Source organism: Macrobrachium nipponense, chromosome 35, assembly GCF_015104395.2.
Source record: "Macrobrachium nipponense isolate FS-2020 chromosome 35, ASM1510439v2, whole genome shotgun sequence".
Taxonomy (NCBI): Eukaryota; Metazoa; Arthropoda; class Malacostraca; order Decapoda; family Palaemonidae; genus Macrobrachium; species Macrobrachium nipponense.
Genome location: NC_061096.1, coordinates 45345404 through 45366996, shown reverse-complemented (window position 1 = coordinate 45366996; position 21593 = coordinate 45345404). Strand labels below are relative to the sequence as shown.

The 21593-nt window shown below is 34.2% G+C and overlaps 1 long non-coding RNA gene across 2 annotated transcripts in view; it reads left to right on the top strand.

Annotated features, from left to right (window-relative positions):
* LOC135208240 (uncharacterized) overlaps window positions 1-21593 on the top strand; it is a 154256-nt gene that overhangs the window by 90277 nt on the left and 42386 nt on the right. For both annotated transcript variants that reach the window (XR_010313135.1, XR_010313134.1), the window contains exon 3: window positions 5098-5167. This is a non-coding gene — a long non-coding RNA (uncharacterized LOC135208240). The remainder of the gene's footprint in view (window positions 1-5097; window positions 5168-21593) is intronic.

The window sequence follows — 21593 nt, the reverse complement described above, 5'->3', positions numbered from 1 at the left end:
ATTTGTCGAGCTTATTCTTAAACACATCTACGCTCACTCCTGATATATTCCTCAGATGAGCTGGCAACGCATTGAATAGACGCTGCATTGTCGATGCTGGTGCGTAGTGGAGTAATGTCCAGTGTGCTTTCCTTATTTTTCCTGGTATAGTTTTGGGCACTATTAATCTACTTCTGCTTGCTCTTTCTGATATTTTTAGCTCCATAATGTTTTCAGCTATTCCTTCTATCAGTTTCCATGCCTGAATTATCATGTAGCGTTCTCTTCTCCTTTCTAGACTATATATTTTAAGGATTGTAGTCTTTCCCAGTAGTCAGGGTCCTTAACTTCTTTTATTCTAGCAGTAAAGGACCTTTGTACACTCTCTATTTGTGCAATATCCTTTTGATAGTGTGGGTACCATATCATATTGCAATATTCAAGTGGACTACGAACATATGTTTTATAAAGCATAATCATGTGTTCAGCTTTTCTTGTTTTGAAGTGCCGTAACAACATTCCCATTTTTGCTTTACATTTTGCCAATAGAATTGCTATTTGATCGTTGCATAACATGTTCGTATTCATCATCACATCGAGGTCTTTAACTGCTTCCTTATTTGTGATTGTCTCATTATTAGGTCCCCTATATGCATATAGCTTTCCTTCTCTGTCTCCATAGTTTATTGATTCAAATTTATCAGAGTTAAATACCATCTTATGTACCTCTGCCCAATCATATACTTTGTTAAGGTCTCTTTGTAGCGTCGTTTACCTATCTTCATCACAAGTAACATTTGTTCTACCTTACTTATTCTTTCTGTCGATCAGCGAAACTACTCACTACCGAGTCCTTAACATTACTGTCTAAGTCTGCATCATAATAACAAACAGTAATGCAGCTAACACCGTACCTTGCGGCACATCGGAAATTACCTTAGCTTCATCCGATTTCTCATCGTTTGCAATAACTATCTGTTTTCTGTTGTGTAAAAATTCTTTTAACCATCTTCCTACTTTATCCACTATATTATGTTTTTCTATTTTCTTCACTAATATATTATGATCTACCTTGTCAAAAGCTTTTTTGCAAAGTCTAGTAAACCACATCTGTTTTATTTCCGTTTTTCATATTTTTGTATATGTTCTCACGGTGGACTAACAGTTTGGGTTTGTGTACTTTTTCCGGGTACGAAACCATGTTTGTCCTATATTAAACAGATTATTTTTTATTAAATGTTTCATAATATTTTTCTTCATTACCCTTTCATACACTTTCATAATATGTGATGTTAGACTCACAGGCCTAAATAATTTACTTGCTTCTAGTCTTGATCCACTTCAATGTAGGGGTAATATATGCTAATTTGTGCTCATCATAAATGCATGCCTGTATCTACACTTTGTCTTAATAATATTGCAAGTGGCTTTGCGATAGAATGAACTACTTTCTTTAACAAAATAGCGTGGGTGGACTCACCATCCGGCCCTGCAGCAGCTCCATTTTTAATTTCATTAATTGCCTTGACAATATCACTTCATTAATTTCTATGTCAGCTAAATATTCACTATTTTCGTCCCTTACTTCTATATCATTATCTTCATTATCTATTCTAGGGGTGAATTCTCTCTTATATCGTTCTGCCAATATGTTGCAAATTTCCTTTTTTTTCATTCGTTAATCTCCCTTCAATTCTTAGAGGGCCAATTTCTATTCTTCTTTTATTCATCGTTTTCGCGTATGAGTATAATAGTTTGGGGTTTTGCTTGATATTTACTAGGGTTTTTTCTTCCAAGTCCCGTTTTTCATTTTCTTTTGATTGAATCTTTTGTTCTGCATCTAATCTTACTTTTTTAGTTCTGTAACTTTCCATGCATTTTTTCCTTTTGCAAGACCTTTTTTTCCCATTTCTGATTTTCTGGAACAAGATCCTTCTGTCTCTTGGTATGCATGACTGATGTTTACTTTTCTTCTTCGGTATATATTTATCCACTATTTTCTCTAATATTTTATATAATATCTCCGTATTTACCCTTATGTCATCACTTACGAAAATGTTATCCCAATCTTTGTTTAATTCTTCATTTATTTCTGACCATTTTATATTTTTACTGTAGAAGTTGTATTTTCCATATCCTTCCCACTTTTTCATTTCTTGCTTATCTCTGTTTTCACTTGGACTGTTAATTCTATGACATTATGGTCTGAAATACTCGCATTATAAACTATTATTTCTTTAACATAATTCATCTCGTTCACAAATACTAGGTCTAAAGTATTTTCCTTTCTTGTTGGCAGGAGAGAGAGAGAGAGAGAGAGAGAGAGAGAGAGAGAGAGAGAGAGAGAGAGAGCTAACATCTTAATTTTTCCTATAAGGCACATTAACAAGAAATTGCAAGAATCAATCTGCTTTTATTTACATTTACGAAAGAAAGAAAAGCATTGCATGTCCCACCCTATCTTGTTATCATCAGTAAACGGGAAATGAACCAAATCTTTCTATCCCAACAAGAATATGTTAGGTCTTACGATGTACACGAGGAAGAGCCCGTGTCGTCGTGAGACCAAAACTTAAACCAGTAACAGAAGAAAAAGAAGATAGAAAGAAAAAAAGAAAAACTTAGGCAAATTAAACAAAGTTTTCGTTCTCTCGATCAAATCAGCCTTCAGAGAAACCCTACAATAGAAATGTACTCATGCGTAGGAGCACTTCTCTGGAAGAGAAAAAAAAATGCAATCTTGAAACGAGTTAGCAAGTCATTCATCAAGTTGAGAGGAAAAGTGAAGTGTTCGTTCAGGTAATTGGAGGGGGGTTGAGGAAGGCTATAAAGTAACACTATTCCGTGTTTGTTCCCAAGGCTCTGGGGTTCACGATGGTGTTCAAATGAGATTTGCTTTTTGAATGGAGAAAATATACAGCAGGAGAATAATTTATGTAAAATGCTGAAGAATATTGTTGCAATATTTTGATGTAGGATCAAAAAAATTTTCTCTTCTTTTATTGAATTGTCACTCTGGCCCCGTAGAGGAGCAGTAGTGCCGTCAGTGCACCTCACGTAGTGCACTGTAGGCCTTTTTTATGGTTCTTTGCAGCGTTCCTTTGGCTCTGAGCTGCAACCTCTTTCATTAATTTTACTATACCCTTTTTCATGTACTCTTTCTTCCATCTTTCCACCCTCTGCTAACAATTGTTTCATAGAACAACTGCTTTGAAGTTTTCTTCCAGTTGCACCTTTCAAAGCTTTTTAAACCCCTTTAAGTGCTGAATAACCTCATGGGTCCAAGCGCTTGGTCTTTGGTCTAAATTTGACATCTTAATTTTAATTCCAATTTCTGTCACTGGGATCAAATATATACAGTTTTAGATCGAATTATATTGTCTTCCTAAGTTACAAAAACATATTGGTTGATCCTATATCTTAGACATACTTCTTTACTGTCTTTTTTTTTTTTTTTTTTTTTTTTTGCCATATTTAAACAAGGCTTGATTCCGAATCTCGCTCTCCCGCCAACATTAAAGATGAAGAAATAATATCCTGTCAAGGCAACGCAGTCCTTTAAACGCAATTACGCCTTCGCTTTCATACAAAACCTTCACCTGAAGCCCTACGCTTTACAAGCCACAACAGAAGCACTGCCAATTAAAAAGCCACTCGCTTAGCGTAATCACAAGCTGTTTCGCCGAGCGCTGCCGAGCCCTTTCCTCCTCCTCCTCCGTCGGTGGTAAGTTACTGTCCGTTCTGAGGCGAGTTACGAGCCCCATTCGCGGCGTCGTAAACTTCCCTTAATGTCACTTCGAAGACCCAAAGTAATTCCGATGCGCAAATCTTGTTTACGTCCCATTAATGGTCAGACAACGAGATAAAAGTACCTGTATTTTAAACCTTCCTCCGCCAGATATGACTGGCAGTCATTTGCGGGAAGTTATACGATGCCTCTCAGACAGTTAAATGTTTTTATTTATTTATTTTTTTATGGGGAATATCTGTAACGCGAGTGTTGTTTATTTGGAATGATGCTGTGTTGTTTAAATTACGGACAGTTCTCACGGGGTGTTGGGGTGACACGTAAAACAAATCCGAACAAGTTTCGTACACACACACACACACACACACACACACATATATATATATATATATATATATATATATATATATCACACCGTGATTTACATACATGCATTAATCTACAAATGTCGTTTAATACTAATTCGCTCTACCTCGGAAGCAGTAAATATATATATATATATATATATATAGTATATATATATACTATATATATATATATATATATGTCTAGTATACTGAAGGGGAATTATAATTGATAAACAGTCCGTCGTCTCACGGGCTTGAACCTGCGAACGCGAGAACTAACTACTTAACCATCTGGCTATCATAGGAGGTATAAAGTGGTACCGACTAAACTGTACAAATTCCGTAGCTTAATGTTTGTATATAAATCGCTGTGATGTGATAGAAATCATTGTCATAAAGAAAGAATAGCTACGTGTTTCAAACGTACCAAACCGGATATCAGGCTAAGTACAAATACCTGCGCTTATACTTCTCTTGATAGCTGAAGCTTTAATGCGCACGTCACTCAACGTCGTTAGTTATCGTGCTCGGCGGTTCAAACCCGTGAGACAACCAGCTTCTTGTCAATAATGATTCCCCTTCGGTATGCAGACTATTTATATATATATATATATATATATATATATATATATATATATATATATATATATATATATATATAGAGAGAGAGAGAGAGAGAGAGAGAGAGAGAGAGAGAGAGAGAGAGAGAGAGAGAGAGAGAGAGAGAGAGAGAATTGGGTATTAAACATTTGTAGGTTAATCTATATATACATATATGCATAATCTATCTATATAATATATATATAATATATATATATATATATATATATATTATATATATATATATATATATATATATATGTGTGTGTGTGTGTGTGTGTGTGTGTAGGTGCTTGTGTGTGTATGTATGAGTATGTTTAAAGGTACTACAGCATAAATTTCGTAGCAAGATATAGCACTTTAAATTGAGTTTCTGTTTGTTATTAATCCTAAAATAATAACAACATCTTTTTTCTCTTTCAGAATTTCTAAACTACTATCTGCAGTCAAGTACCACAAGGGCTCTGAGGTATCTCCTGCCGTAATTTTACCCGTAAGTGCAAATGTCATTTTACTAAGTTATTCCCTCCTTCTTTTTAAGAAAAGTATTGTATTCCATTCATATTGTCTCCAATGCTGAGAAAACGAAGCTCAAGTTCAGTGAGTCTCAAACTGGGTCCCGTGGCGCCCTGGGGTTCCATGAATTTTGTCTTGGCTAGATCATCTCAATGAACATTTAAAAAAATAATTGCAGAAGTCTCTATATAATTATTATCAGAACGTGTACTCTGATATGCTCTTTGTTTGTACAGCATATTGGTGTATGTACGGTGTACTGATTTGGGCTTGAGTACGGATAATAATTTTATTCATTAAATAAGAAGTAAATTCATGCGATATGGTGGGATGGTGGAGAAGGAGTGCCACGGTAATGATCACATTAGCTAGGGTGTCATCACTAGAAAAAGATTGAGAACCACTGCTCAAGGTGGTCTTTTGGTGGCCTGATGGAAAAAAGGGTAAAATATTTCCTGTAATCTTGGAAATGTTGCCAGATGACAACGTTGGGTCGTAGGGATTGAAGCGTCACGCCAGAACGTTGAATTTTTCAAACGAGGTTGTGCTAAGTTCTTATTTATATCTATTTTTTTATTTGTTTATTTATTTATTTATTTATTTATTCATTTATTTATTTATCATATATATACTGTATATATGTATGCTATATATAGACATATGTGAATTTTTCAAACGCATCGTATTAATTTCTTGTTTTTTATTTATTTTTCAATTTTATATATTTATTTATCTATTTTTTTATTTATCAAATCTATACAGTATATATTTATATTATATATAGACATATGTTTCCTTACTTATTCATTTTAATTTTCATCCATAATCTAATATTATTATTTGCTGCTCTCTTTTCTAAGCACGAGTTTTTTCTCCTTGCTGAAATGTTAATGGCCATTTTTCCCATCTAAATCATAAATAAAGAGGTCTAAATCATAGCAAGAGATATTTACTATGCGTATATAGTTTATTTGCAAGCATTTATATAAGTATGTGCACGTTTCATACTGTGTATATTAGCAGTGTACTGTTATATTCTATCGAAGACTAAGACAGTACTTACTGCTATAAAAGTTCGTAATAATCGTTGCTACCAATCGAAGATGTAATGCATTACCACCCTAAAGCAATTCCCATTGTATTTTATCTTTTTCGTACATTTTCATATATTTGTTTATTGATTTGTAAATTTTTTTATTTTGTAGTAACAGATCTCTTTTTTTTCTGCATTACCCATTACCTTCTGTTACTTCTTTCTTTGGAACCTTCTTGAATTTCAAGTCAGTGGCCCCTTTGGGCTTGTTCTTTATGAATAAGGTTCATTGTCAGAATAATAATAATAGTAATTAATGAGGGGAACCATATTTTAACCTTACAGTACAAGAACAAGCAAACTTACGTACCCGAATACACAGAAATTATATCATAAACTAGCTGTAAACATGCATAAGCAACAGAAACTATTAGTGTGCAGTTTGACTGAATAAGTAAATTAGTATCTAAGTAAAAAAAATAAAGAATTTCAAAGCCATTCTAACTAACAAGTGTATCCTGGTCTAATTTATCATTATTAACAATTTGTTACTCCCATTGCCGTCAGTAATGAAATGAAATTCTTGGCAGGTTAGAATATAAATAATTATGTGATGGAAATTTGGGAGATATTTCCCTAACGAAAGTAGATTAACAGAAGTTTGCAGTGGATCATTTTAATTCATTGCGGGATTGAACGATAATTCTGTAAGGCGAACGACGTTTAGCTGTACTGTATTATACAGCGATGCATCGTATTAAGTTTTATTTATATAACTGAAACTTGCAGACACATTTAGCTGTTCTTAGAACTGGGTATGGCGTATAGGACTTTTTCATTTGCGCTCTCTCTCTCTCTCTCTCTCTCTCTCTTCTCTCTCTCTCTCTCTCTCTTCTCTCTCTATAATTATAATATAATATATAATATATATATCTAATATATATATAAATATATATATATATATATATATATATATATATATTATATTATATATATATATATAATATATATATATACATATATCATATATATATATATATATATCTAATATGTATTAAACAAAATAAAATATATATGTAAATGTGTAATATATGAATTACATATAAAAAGTATATCTTATATATAAATTATATCTAAATATTTATCTATAATTAATATATATATGTACTTATATATAATCATTATATATAATACATAATATATACATATATATATATATTTATATATATATAATATATATATATATATAATATATATATCTATAACATATGTATTAAATGAAAGTACTTTCGTTAGAATTAGAATTGTAGCAAGCGCATTCAATCACCAACTTAAGGTCAAGTAACACCTGCAAGACATCATATTATAGCAATTATCCTTCTTTATAAATGATAAGAAAACAAATTCATTTTTCATGTGGATTTAAAAAATAATCCTTCATTTGTTCTACTTGTGAAGTTTATTATGTTTCGAGAGAGAGAAAAAAAAAGGGTTTCTATTACAACTCATAATCATTTTCATCCTTATAAACAACTAATATAACAATGATCAGGCGGTACCACTTTGTAGTTTATCTTATTAATTATAGTCTGTTTGAATCAAAGGGTCTAAATAAATCTTTATTATACATTAAAAAAAATGTCTAATGGAGTTTCAAGATGGGACTTCAAATCATGCTCTGATTCTGTCTGTTGAAGTTAGCAATAATAAACAACATTTTGCTTGCAAGGCTCCTTACACTTTGATTATGTTTTATTTTATATGTAAACATATATGTAAAACTATAAATAAATTATATCTATATATATATATATAATATATATATATATAATATATATATATATAATACATATATTATACATATATGTGTGTATATACACATGTAAATTGGAGACACTTTAGCACATTTTTGTTTGATTTGTCTATATTATATCTTCTATATAAATAACTGTAAATATTCGTTTGTTCAGATTCTTAAATCTCCGAAAGCTCTGCACCGATTGCGTTGAAATTTTGACACAACAATGCATTCGAATACGCGCGTGTTTTTACAATGGCGTTTCACCCTACCTCACCCCATCCGAAGGGGGTGGGGATGAGAAGGGATTCCATGAAGCAGAGCTGGTTCTGCCTGTGAAACGGGGCTGGTTATGTCTGTAGACTTAGTTACTTTACGAATTTATCATACATATTTGAGAAAGGGATCGACAGAGAGAGAATGAGAGGAAAGGAAGTGAGAGAGAGTAGGCGGGGTGTTAGGGAGACGAAAGAGGAAAAAAAACAGTGAGGGTTAGAGAGATAGACAGATAGACAGACACAGAGAAGTGTGTGTGTTTTGGAGGAGGAGGAGAGAGAGAAGAGAGAGATAGTTTGGGAGGAGAGAGAGAGAGGACAGAGAGAGAGAGAGAGTAGAGGGCTGTAGGTAGGAGAGATGGAAAAGTGAGTGAGAGATAGACAGGCAGACAGACAGACAGAGAAGAGCAGTTGTTTGGGAGGAGAGAGAGAGAGAGAGAGGAGAGAGAGAGAGAGAGAGAGAGTTGGTATTGGTGAGAAGAAAGTAGGAAGAGACTGTGATGGTTGGAGAGAGAAAGAGAGAGTAAAAGAAAGGAGCTCTCTCACTTCTTTCTTTTCCATTTCTTTTATACATATATATATATATATATATATATATATATATATATATATATATATGTTATATATAGTATAATATATATACTATATCATATATATATACATATATATACATATATATATCTATATATATATATAGATAGATATAGATAGACAGATAGATAGATATATATGTGTGTGTGTACATATATATATGTACATATTTACTAGCAAAAAGCTATAGAAACAGGATATAGTGAAGATGCAAAATACCCATGTGCATAAAGCAAAGGGAAGGCAGTTTTATTTCTATATTATCTCTACAAGAAAGGTTGTATAAACTCAATCATTTATACATCTATTGATATCTGAATCATAGGCGATTGATACGTATGGGGTATCTGAATTACTTGAAGTTTGAATATTCCTTCCTACATAAGCGACCCTTCTGTTTAGTACTAAGTCCATTAATGTTTTTAAAGGAGTACAATTCCCAAATTTTTAAACGTTGCATGAGGTTCCTCAGAAAATTTTCTTTTGTTTCTCTTTCACCTATTTTGCGTTTACGTTCCCTAGCATGACCACCTCTTTCTCATTGTCCAACCCCTCAAATATTCATACTCCCAGAGACTCAATCTTTCTATCTTTCTCTATTATTTTTTTCTGCTCTTGGACCGTATATATTCATAGTCTCGCAAAGTGCACGTGTACTTACACACAAACACACACACACCATATATATATATATATATATATATATATATATATATATATATATATATATATATATATATATATGTTTATATATATAGTTTATATAAATATAGTATGTAAATCAGTCTTCATCAAGAGTCCTGGGGCTTATGAAACCAATTCCCTGTAAAGAATTGGCTCTAGGAAGCGTTTCGTGAGAGAAAGTTATGAGTGTAAACTTGTCCTAGACGGATGGTGGAGTCAGTAGCATTCATATATTGAGATTTCAAGTCAGTTTGCTTGTAACAGGTATTATACTTCATTGCTGCTGTAAACGTTCGTGGAAGAACAGTTTATCTGAGGATGTTATCCAACTGGAACTCGAAAAGGTTCAAGCGAAGATGCAGTGCATCACTACCCTGAACCAGTTCTCCTTGCATTTTCATAATTTACTTACACTTCTATCTTTCTGTTTATTACTCGTTTTAATCAATTGTTTTCTAAAAATTGATCTCTTCTTCCTGGGTTTCCTATTTTCTTCTGTTACTTCTTTTGATTGAACACCATATTCTTTGGAGGCTTCAAGAATTTCAAGTCAGTGGCCTTTTTGGGCTTGCTCCATATGAATAGGCATCAACTTCTGAATAATAATAATATCTATTATTATTATTAGTGCGAATGGAGTTGTATGGAATAATTCATTAGGTCATATGCTCTTTGATTTAAGTGGAATTCAAAAACAGTTTCAACAGATCTCGCCTGCCGAGATAATGCAATTTTTGAGAGGTTATTACTTAGCTAGGAATGATTACAAATGGTACCTGGTCTCGTGAAGTGAAACTTGATAACTTTAAATAAGCAATTAAAATCCCTGTCATAGTATGGCAGCTTAAGATCATTACAACCACCGATGATTAGCATTCAATGGATTAATTTGGTATAGGAATGAGGAGCAGTTAGCCTCCATCAAAGCTCCATAATTTAATTCTTGTCATAACAATGGTTAATTCACTCAGGTAATATAGGTTGATGGTTCGGATATCTGTCACGAGTCGTAGTTGAGTAGCTTACCCAAGTTATATATAATACGAATATATTCAGATATTTAATGAAAATATGTGAATATAGCATTACAAGCCTTTGTCAAGGTTTAACTACAATTTTTACCAAACTTAGACAGCGGAACTGTTGCTTTAAAGGTAATACACACACGCATATTATACATATTCATACATATGTATATATATGTATATGTATATATATTATATATTATATATATATATATATATATGTGTGTGTGTGTGTGTGTGTATGTATGTATGCATGTATTCAGATAAGCGCTCTGTAGAAATCTATCAATTCTTATTTTTGTAGAGATGCCCTTGATGTAATTTCGAGAGATTATCCTCCACTAACTCAATTTTGTTTTTTTACTTTTACAAAACATTTACATTTTTGTATCCTTGTCTAGGGCTATGTTTAATAATTTTGTGATGCACATCTTGTTTGTTAGATTTCAGTTCATTGAATTCAGATATATTCGTCTTTTCTGAGTAACAGAATATCTCAGATTCTGAAGACACTCTTAGCCAGATATCCCATGGATAACTAAAATCCAGCGCTCTGTTGAATTTACAGGCCATATATTGGTTTAACTTTCTATGCCAGTATCTCTCTCTTCTTTTATAAAGCTGATTATTTACGAGAGGTTATAAATGAAAGGTCGTTGTCTGCCTAACCTTGGTTAATTATATCTATTTGAGCGACTCCTAATACTCTGTTAACTTTTAATCTAATCAACAGATGGCGTACCTGAAAGCTCTAATTGCACCTAATTGTTCTTTACTCGTTTAGATATCTGATAAGAAAAAAATACCAGTAGAATTGATGACTGCATCACCAGGGACGTAGTTAAAATGCGTTGATTACTTTTAATTATTTGTGCCCTCATTCATTTGGTTGCTAATGAAAATCAATTAAATTTTAAATTAGGATTTTACTTACTTTGCGCCGGACTCTCCTTCTGATGAAAGAAAAGTTTAAGCAAACTTCGAAAAAATAAGCATAACTGATAGTTATTAGGAGCCATAGCGGTCTGGTGCATGGGAATCAAAGAATATGCTTGTCTTAAAGGTATAATGGTATACTGAAGCTATTAACAATGCCCTCATGTTTAGAATTATTTTTTATGTCGTTAACAGATATGTTGGTCTTACCATATTTTTTTTTTATATACGAGGCTTCTTATGTTAATAAATACAATACCCTAATGTTTAAAGTTATTAAACATCAGGGTATTGTATGTATTGACATGAGAAGCACAATACAATACCCTGGTGTTTAAAGTTATTATGTCAGTAATATATGTGTTTGGTCTTACTCTCTTATTTTTAATATTCAGGGTTTCTTATGTTCATAAATTTTAAATCTCTCATTTTAAATAACAATGTCTTATAGTTTTAAAAGCGCAAATCATTCACCATTGTTAGACGTTTACAAAATTCTATTTTTATGTAGCCGGTCTCTCTCACTTTCCAAAATTATTTTCAGCCAAACTTATGACAATGGTTTCTGTCATAAAACTGTCGAATATTTTCTCGTCATTTTGAAACTCTTACTAATAAATATCTTAACAATCTGATTCAATATTTTAAATATACAAGTTTCAGTACATCTGTTGATTCAGACACTCAACCACAATCATTTTGAAAGCCCCAAACAGCCTTCATCTTGACACATGAGTCTATAACTTCACTTTTATTTATTGATCTTTTATTTGTTTATTACTTTATTTATATTTTTTCCACTTGTTTTGCTTCTTGGGCGACTTGGCCTCTCTCTCTCTCTCTCTCTCTCTCTCTCTCTCTCTCTCTCTATTTTATTCATTATTTTGATATACTGTTTTTTCTTTATTTCTCCTGCTTCTTGTGTGACTTGACAGCGCCCCCCCCTCCCCCCACCCCCTCCTCTCTCTCTCTCTTTTATTCATTATTTTTTATTTATTGTTTTTTGTTCATTTCTCTCGCTTCTTGTGCCACTCTCTCTCTCTCTCGCGCGCGCTCTTTCTCTCTCTCTCTCTCTCTTTCTTTTAATCATTATTTTTATTTATTGGATTTTTTGTTTATCTCTCTTGCTTCTTGTGCGACTTGACGCCCCCCCCCCCCTTCTCTCTCTATCTCTCTCTCTCGTCATCTCTCGGTCCTTAACTAATATTTTTTTATTTATTGTTTTTTGTCTCTCTTGCTCCTTGGTGCGACTTGACGCCCCCCCCCCCCCTTCTCTCTCTATCTCTCTCTCTCTCTCTCTCTCTTACTTATTTTTTATTTATTGTTTTTTGTTTATTTCTCTTGCTTCTTGGGCGACTTGACCTCTCTCTCTCTCTCTCTCTCTCTCTCTCTCTCTCTCTCTCTCTCTCTCTCTCCTGCCCTCAATTATCTACCACCCTTATTGGGAACAAACACCCAGTCAGTCTCTTCCCCTATTCCAATATCTTTAAATTTTCCAAGAGTAGCCGCAACGTCCTACCTACTACTATTTGTCTTAATCAAATTCCCCTGTTTAGGTTTTTTTTTTCCTCTTCCTGTTTTTTTTCTTATTTTTAAATCTTCCTATCTAGGAAGACTGCTTGCGTAATTACTTGGGGCAAAGCACTTTTGAGTTGTTCCTTCTTGTCTGGGTCTCAGGGCGTCTGACTTTGGGTAGTTGGGTAGAGCCTGTTTCTCTCTCTTTCTCTCTCTCTTCTCTCTCTCTCTCTCTCTCTTGTTTTTGTTTGTTTTCTTTTGTTTTCTTTTCCCCTCTTACCAGGTGGTCTACTGTACCCATGAGGGCATGTCCATACTTGCGGTGGGGTGATGGTCTCTCTCTCTCTCTCTCTCTCTCTCTCTCTCTCTTGTTTATATATATGTATATATATATATATATATATATATATATATATATATATATATATATATATAATTTGTGTGAGTGTTACTAGAACATCGATGGCTGTAGGTAATCACCAACTTGTGGGAACAAAATTAATGAAATATTTCAAGTTGAGAACTTCGAAATATTAGTAAGAAGGTAATGGCGTTAGATGCACAATAAGACTATTGACAGATTCATACACCACCTTTGCACTCTCATATACAATATACTGAATGACATCTTAGATTTGAATAAATATTAATCTCACAAATCATGTTCTCTAGCTACCATTTTGCTGTACAGAGCCATGTTTTGTCTTGTAATCGAGTACTTAACCTTTGAAGGAATGAGGTAATGATTGAAATGTAACTTTTTTTCTTGACTTCGGCAGCTTAATTCAGAAAACAAATTCTGAGTGTTGTTTGAAGGGAAGATGCCGGTAGCCACTCAGAGAGCTGTTCAGTATTGTTCACTAATACAAGATTTTAAATCAGTGGGTGATAGAGGACACAGCTTATAAACTAGTTTTACAGCACTATTTGTCTTCGAACATTTACTGTTTTAGTAAGAAAATAATAGTTCAAGTATAACTACTGTTTAGCGTAAACAACTTGAAGACTAAGGAAGGATAGATTGCACTAAGAATCTTGGTAGGTATGTAATAACAGTACAGGTTAAATGATCAAATCATAGCGTATGAAATTGATTTATTATTGATGAATATACTGCATCTCAAATCTTTTAGTTCGATTAAAAGGAATTTAGAAAGAAATAATGATACAATGCTGCACTTCTCTCATAAAACATTCTCTCTCTCTCTTCACTCTCTCTCTCTTTCTCTCTCTCTCTTTATATATATATATATAGGTATATATTTTTAAATACATATATATTGGATGTATAATTCTCTCTCTCTCTCTCTCACTTAACCTCCCCATCTTACAAAAATAAGCATACAAAAGCGCACACGCGCTCGCGCGCGCGCACACACACACACACACAACACACACACGCCTGGTGGAAACCACAACCGATCTCGGTCAGCAAGTCGGTAAAATCGTTAAGTGGGGAAATCCAATTAAAAGGGTTTGAAGTGTGGTAATTGTGGGTCAGTTACGCCTATAGAAGTAAGGAAGGTGCTGTTGTCGGAGACAGGGTGGGCGGGGTGGGAGGAGGTTGTGGCTTGGATGAAAATGGGGACGGAGGGTGGGTACTGGCTAGGTAACGGTGGAGGAAGGGTTAAGATCTCTCTCATGGACAGAGGCTGAGTGAGATTAGTGATGCTGGTGAGGAGGAAATGAGAGTAGAGGAGAGAGAGAGAGAGACAGCATACAGTTGTACAAAAAATCTGTATTTCTAATTTTTATCAAAAGTTCCACTTATATATGTGTCTAGCTTGGCTATTATGAAACAAAATACACCAAAATTTAAAGGTGGACAATATATATATATATATATATATATATATATATATATATATCTATATATATATATATATATATATATATATATATATATATGTGTGAATAACTTGATCACGAATTATATAAAACGTGATGCTATGTATAAATAAAGGTTTTTTGCCACGCATTTTTTCCTTCGTGGCAAAAAACCTTTATATATATATATATATATATATATATATATATATATATATATATATATATTATATATATATATATAATATATATATATATATATATATATATATAATATATATATATATCTCAATTTAGAATTTAGTTTCATTAGATTTTTTATATGGTTATATTTTGTATTTATAGGCTTTTTTCTTTCGCTCTTTTAATCTTTAGAATTTAAAGTTAGTACATTTTACCCTCTTGTATTTCCGCATTTTTATTCATATGACTCTCTCTCTCTCTCTCTCTCTCTCTCTCTCTCTCTCTCTCTCATAGCATCCATACCATCGTGCCAAAGGCGAAATCCATTTTTAAGTCTCACGGTGAAATAACTTCCCATTCATAGGAGCTCACACCATATCAAATCATTAATTGCTTATTTTTTCGCTTTAAATTTCTCGGGAATTATATTTGATACAGAAACTAATTGGACTTATAAGTGACGTCTACGATAATCACTTTGGGTTTTTGTAAACAAATAGAACAACTCTTTTATTACATTGAAGCGGGACTGCTTTGCAAAGTTGTAAATAAAGAAAGTTTTCGACTTCTCAAAATGGTTTTTGTAAATAAACGGAAGGATATTTTTTTATGTTTAGAAAGCAGGCTGGGCTGCTTTGCAAAGATGTAAGTAAAGAAAGTTTTGGGCTTTTCAGAATGGTTTTTGTAAATAAACAGGACAATATTTTTTTATGTTTAGAAAGCAGGCTGGGCTGCTTTACAAAGATGTAAAAAAAGAAAGTTTTGGGCTTCTCAGAATGGTTTTTGTAAATAAACAGAACAATATTTTGTATGTTTAGAAAGCAGGCTGGGCTGCTTTGCAAGGATGTAAATAAAGAAAGTTTTGGGCTTCTCAAAATAGTTTTTGTAAATAAACAACAATATTTTTTTTATGTTTAGAAACCAGGCCGGGCTGCTTTGCAAAGGTGTAAATAAAAAATGGTTCAGGATTCTCAAATGATTACATTGCTATACTGTATATGAATGTAGCTGCAAATACGGGCACATACGCACACAATCAGATACCCACACACACGTACACATACGACTGTGGAACCTGACACGATTTACAAGCAAGAACCGGACGTTCACAGATGGTAGCGTGTTCTTAAAAAAGCTAGTATTTACAGCTATAAACGCATATGTCGGCTATTAAGCTCCTTATACATTCAGACAGGAGTATAAATGCCATGTGCTTCAGATATGTAGTAAGATATTGTAGCCAACGTTGTTGGGATCCCGCTGGAAAACCGTTCCTCTCTCTCTCTCTCTCTCTCTCTCTCTCTCTCTCTGAACGGCAGCCCCCCACTTGGATCTCCAACTCCCAGACAGGGCTGCTAGCTGCTAAGAAGTGCAGGTTTCCCTTCCCTAACAATGACACCTAGCGAGAGTAACCTCCATAAGATTCATTTGGACATGGAACTTCACAATAGGTGTCTTTAATGCGTGGGCCACGTAAATCTTTTACATGCATTTCAGAAGTTCAAGCATTACTGCCCTAAATAATTCACCATGTATTTTACTGATTTATATAGGCTTTTATCTATTTATTTGTTAATTTGTCAATTTTACACATTTTTTCCCTTTTCTAGTAACATAATCTCGTTTTTTTTGTATTTCATGTTATCTTCTGTAACTTGTTACAAATGCGCCCCATATTCTTTGGAAGCCCTAATTATTATCATTTCTATTATTATTATTATTATTATTATTATTATTATTATTATTATTATTATTAGATTAACCCCTATTCATATGGAACAAGCCTATAGTGGTAATATGAATAGTTTATCCTCTTAATAATAATAATAATAATAATAATAATAATAATAATAATAATAATAATAATAATAATAATAATAATAATAATAATAATATTATTATTATTATTATTATTATTATTATTATTATTATTATTATTATTATTATTATTATTATTATTAAGAGGATAAACTATTCATATTACCAATATAGGCTTGTTCCATATGAATAGGGGTTTATCTTCTTCTAATAATAATAATAATAATAATAATAATAATAATAATAATAATTATTAATAATTATTATTAATTAATTATTATTATTATTATTATTATTATTATTATTATTATTATTATTATTATATTATTATTATTTGGGTTTATTACAGTCCTCCAATTCGACTGGGTGGTATTTATAGTGTGGGGTTCCGGGTTGCATCCTGCCTCCTTAGGAGTCCATCACTCTTCTTACTATGTGCGCCGTTTCCAGGATCACACTCTTCTGCATGAGTCCTGGAGCTACTTCGGCCTCTAGTTTTTCCAGATTCCTTTTCAGTGATCTTGGGATCGTGCCTAGTGTTCCTATGATTATGGGTACAATTTCCACTGGCATATCCCATATCCTTCTTATTTCTATTTTCAGGTCTTGATACTTATCCATTTTTTTCCCTTTCTTTCTCTTCAACTCTGGTGTCCCATGGTATTGCGACATCAATGAGTGATACTTTCTTCTTGATTTTGTCAATCAACGTCACGTCTGGTCTATTTGCACGTATCGTCCTATCTGTTCTGATACCATAGTCCTAGAGGATCTTTGCCTGATCGTTTTCTATCACTCCTTCAGGTTGGTGCTCGTACCTCTTATTGCTGCAAGGTAGCTGGTGTTTCTTGCACAGGCTCCAGTGGAGGGCTTTTGCCACTGAATCATGCCTCTTTTTGTACTGGTTCTGTGCAAGTGCCGGACATTCGCTTGCTATGTGGTTTATAGTCTCATTTTTCGTATTGCACTTCCTGCATATGGGAGAGACGTTATTTCCATCTATCGTTCTTTGGAGATATTTGGTTCTTAGGGCCTGATCTTGTGCCGCTGTTATCATTCCTTCAGTTTCCTTCTTGAGCTCTCCCCTTTGTAACCATTGCCATGTGTCATCGCTGGCTAGTTCTTTAGTCTGTCTCATGTATTGTCCGTGCATTGGTTTGTTGTGCCATTCCTCTGTTCTGTTTGTCATTCTCCTGTCTGTGTATATTTGTGGGTCTTCGTCTACTTTTATTAGTCCTTCTTCCCATGCACTCTTGAGCCACTCGTCTTCACTGGTTTTCAGATATTGCCCCAGTGCTCTGTTCTCGATGTTGACGCAGTCCTCTATGCTTAGTAGTCCTCTCCCTCCTTCCTTTCGTGTTATGTATAGTCTGTCCGTATTTGCTCTTGGGTGTAGTGCTTTGTGTATTATCATATGTTTCCTCGATTTCTGGTCTATGCTGCGGAGTTCTGCCTTCGTCCATTCCACTATGCCTGCACTGTATCTGATTACTGGCACTGCCCATGTGTTTATGGCTTTTATCATATTTCCGGCGTTGAGTTTTGACTTGAGTATCGCCTTTAGTCTCTGTATATATTCTTTCCTGATCGTGTCCTTCATCTCTTGGTGTTTTATATCCCCTCCTTCCATTATTTCCAGGTATTTGTATCCCGTCTCAACTATGTGTTTGATGTTGCTCCCATCTGGTAGCTTTATCCCTTCCGTCCTTGTTACTTTGCCCTTTTGTATGTTGACTTAGGCACATTTTTCTATTCCAAACTCCATCCTGATGTCCCCAGATACAATCCTTACAGTCTGGATTAGGGTATCTATTTCCTTGATGCTCTTACCATACAGCTTTGTCGTCCATGAACATCAGATGGTTAATTCTGTTACCTCTTTTCTTGAGTTGGTACCCAGCATCCATCTTCTGCAGTACTTTTGTCATGGGAATCATGGCTACTACGAAGAGTAGTGGTGACAGTGAGTCGCCCTGGAAGATCCTTCTCCTGATATTAACCTCTGATAGTCTTGTTCCAGAGCTTGTAAGTATTGTATTCCAGTTGCGCATTGTATTTTTGAGGAAGCTGATGGTGTTTTCCTCTGCGCCATATATTTTCAGGCATTCTATTAGCCATGTGTGTGGTATCATGTCGAAGGCTTTCTTATAGTCTATCCATGCCATGCTTAGGTTGGTTTTCCTTCTCCTACTGTTCTTCATTACCATTTTGTCTATCAGGAGCTGGTCTTTTGTGCCCCTACATTTCCTTCTGCAGCCTTTCTGTTGGTGGGGGATGGTGTTTGTATCCTCTAGGTAGTTGTATAGCCTTTCGCTGATGATACCTGTTAGTAACTTCCACATTATTGGTAGGCAGGTGATAGGCCTGTAGTTACTGGCTATATTTCCCTTACTCTTGTCTTTCTGGACTAAGGATGTTCTTTCTGTGGTCATCCATATGGGGCATGGTGATTTGTGATACAATGCTGGAGTTGTTCTGCTATTCTTGGGTGTAGGGCCTTGAAGTTTTTGAGCCAGTATCCATGGACTTCATCGGGACCTGGGGCTTTCCAGTTGGGCATTTTCTTTAGTTGGTGTCTGACTGTGTCTGTCGTGATGTCAGTGAATCTTTGTTTTATTCTCCCTGTTTCTTCTGCCTTCACTTCCTGGAGCCATGTTGCATGTTTGTTGTGTGATACCGGATTGCTCCATATGTTTTCCCATAGTCTCTTACTTGGTTCGGCTTCAGGAATTTCTTAGTGGTTGTCTTCCCCTCTTAGTTGGCTGTATAGTCTTTTCTGGTTGGTTCCGAATAGTTTGTTCTGTTGGTATCCCTTATTCCTGTTCATGTATCGTTGGATCTTATGTGCTTTGCCCTTAAGCCTCTGTTTTACATCTTCTATTGTGTTGTTTAGTCCCCTCTCGTGTACTTTGTATTTTTCGCTCAGTTCCTCCCTTGTTTTCTTGCTTCTTAGCCCTTTTTCTGCCATCTCTTTCAGTTTACTCAAGTCAGATCTCATCACCATGATTTGCTTTTCCAGGCGCCTTTTCCAAGGAGGTTGCTGTTTTGGTTTCTGTTGGGTTGGTTGTGCTGGTGGTGTTGGTGTTCGTGTCCCTATCAGTTCTGCTACTAGTCTTGCTCCTGCATATGTCAAGTTATTTGTTTCTGTGATATTTGTTGTGTGTATTAGTCTCATTATTTCATTGACCTCACTTGTTTTCTCCCTTAATTTCTTGGTGTTGTAGGCTTTCATGGAGGGGATCTTTGTTCTCTCTGTATCTGGCTACATCCATTGTCTAATCTTTTCTATCCATTCCGTTCTGTCTGTTACTTCGTCGGTGTTTCTTCTTGTGTCGTTGTTTGATACTTCATCGTCCCTGTCGTCTTCTTCTTCTTCTTCTTCTTCTTCTTCTTCTTCTTCTTATTATTATTATTATTATTATTATTATTATTATTATTATTATTATTATTATTATTATTATTATTATTATTATTATTATCATCTAACAGCATCAGCAGTCACATTTTTGTGAAGTGTCACTTGTCACTTTGCCACGTCAAGAAAGCTTTCATTCCTTTTTATTTTGGTGGTCTTGCTTTCGGAATTATTAACACCGATGTCCATAAGATTATAGCATATCCTGATATATTCTCAAAGTATAGAGCAACGTTGCCTGTGTTTCACTTATTGGCTTTGGTATATTTATCTATTTACTATTTGTTTTCTTATGTTTATGTAACTTGCATTTGTATCTCAATTCTATCTGTTTCTTTTTCTTTTCCCATTGTGAGCCTTCTATTCACTGGAAACTTGTTTTGTAAGTATAGCCTTCAATGTTTGTTCGCCATGAAATTTTTTTAAAGAAAAATTAATGTCATTATTCCAGCATAATTACAAAAGTAGATTAACCACTTTCATTTCTGCTCTATTTATTCTCTTGATTTTTACGTGCCATGGTCATTTCTCTCATCTATTTTTATTTCCTATATAGACGCTTTTCTCTCCCTCTCAATCGAATCTTCTTCCCAACGCCATGAAAAAAATAATTAGTCTTTTTATCCTTGTTTTTTAATCCTTGTCAAGGTCCCCGAGGTGGCTTTTCCTCTGACGTTTTCCGATTATCTCTTGATAGCTTTGCGGCATCTTGCTCTTTTTCTTTTACTTTTATCTTCCACTCTTTATTCTTCTTCTTTCCTTCAACTCGAGAGAAAGGACTCCTGTTGGCAGACATCGACAATTAATTCGCCTGGTCCTTTTTCCAGTCGAACGCTTAAATTGACTTTTTCACAATCGCGTATGGAGGTGTCCTCAATTTGTTGGATTCACGCTCAATTTAGGGTTCCTTTTCAGAAGCTGGAATTACGGAGATTTTCATTGGTTCTCTATTTTTCCATTATTTAGTTCGTTATTGTCGTTTTCCTTAAGATGCTCTGTGGAATACCCTAGAGGGGGCAGCTGAATTTGGAATTGCGGAGATTTTCATTGGTTCTCTATTTTTCCGGTATTTTCATTATTCTCGTTTTCTGTAAGATGCGCGGTGGGATACCCCAGGGGGTACAGCTGAAAATGAGGGAACCCATTTGATGTCATTTCTTGAATTACTGATCAAAATTTAAAGTGTCTTTTAAGACGTAATCCCTTTAGATATTAAGAGAAGATATTAAGTAATCCTTTCTTTCATTAATATGGCAGCTACTCACCTATCACAATAAACAGAAGGCCTTTTAAGCTTATCAGA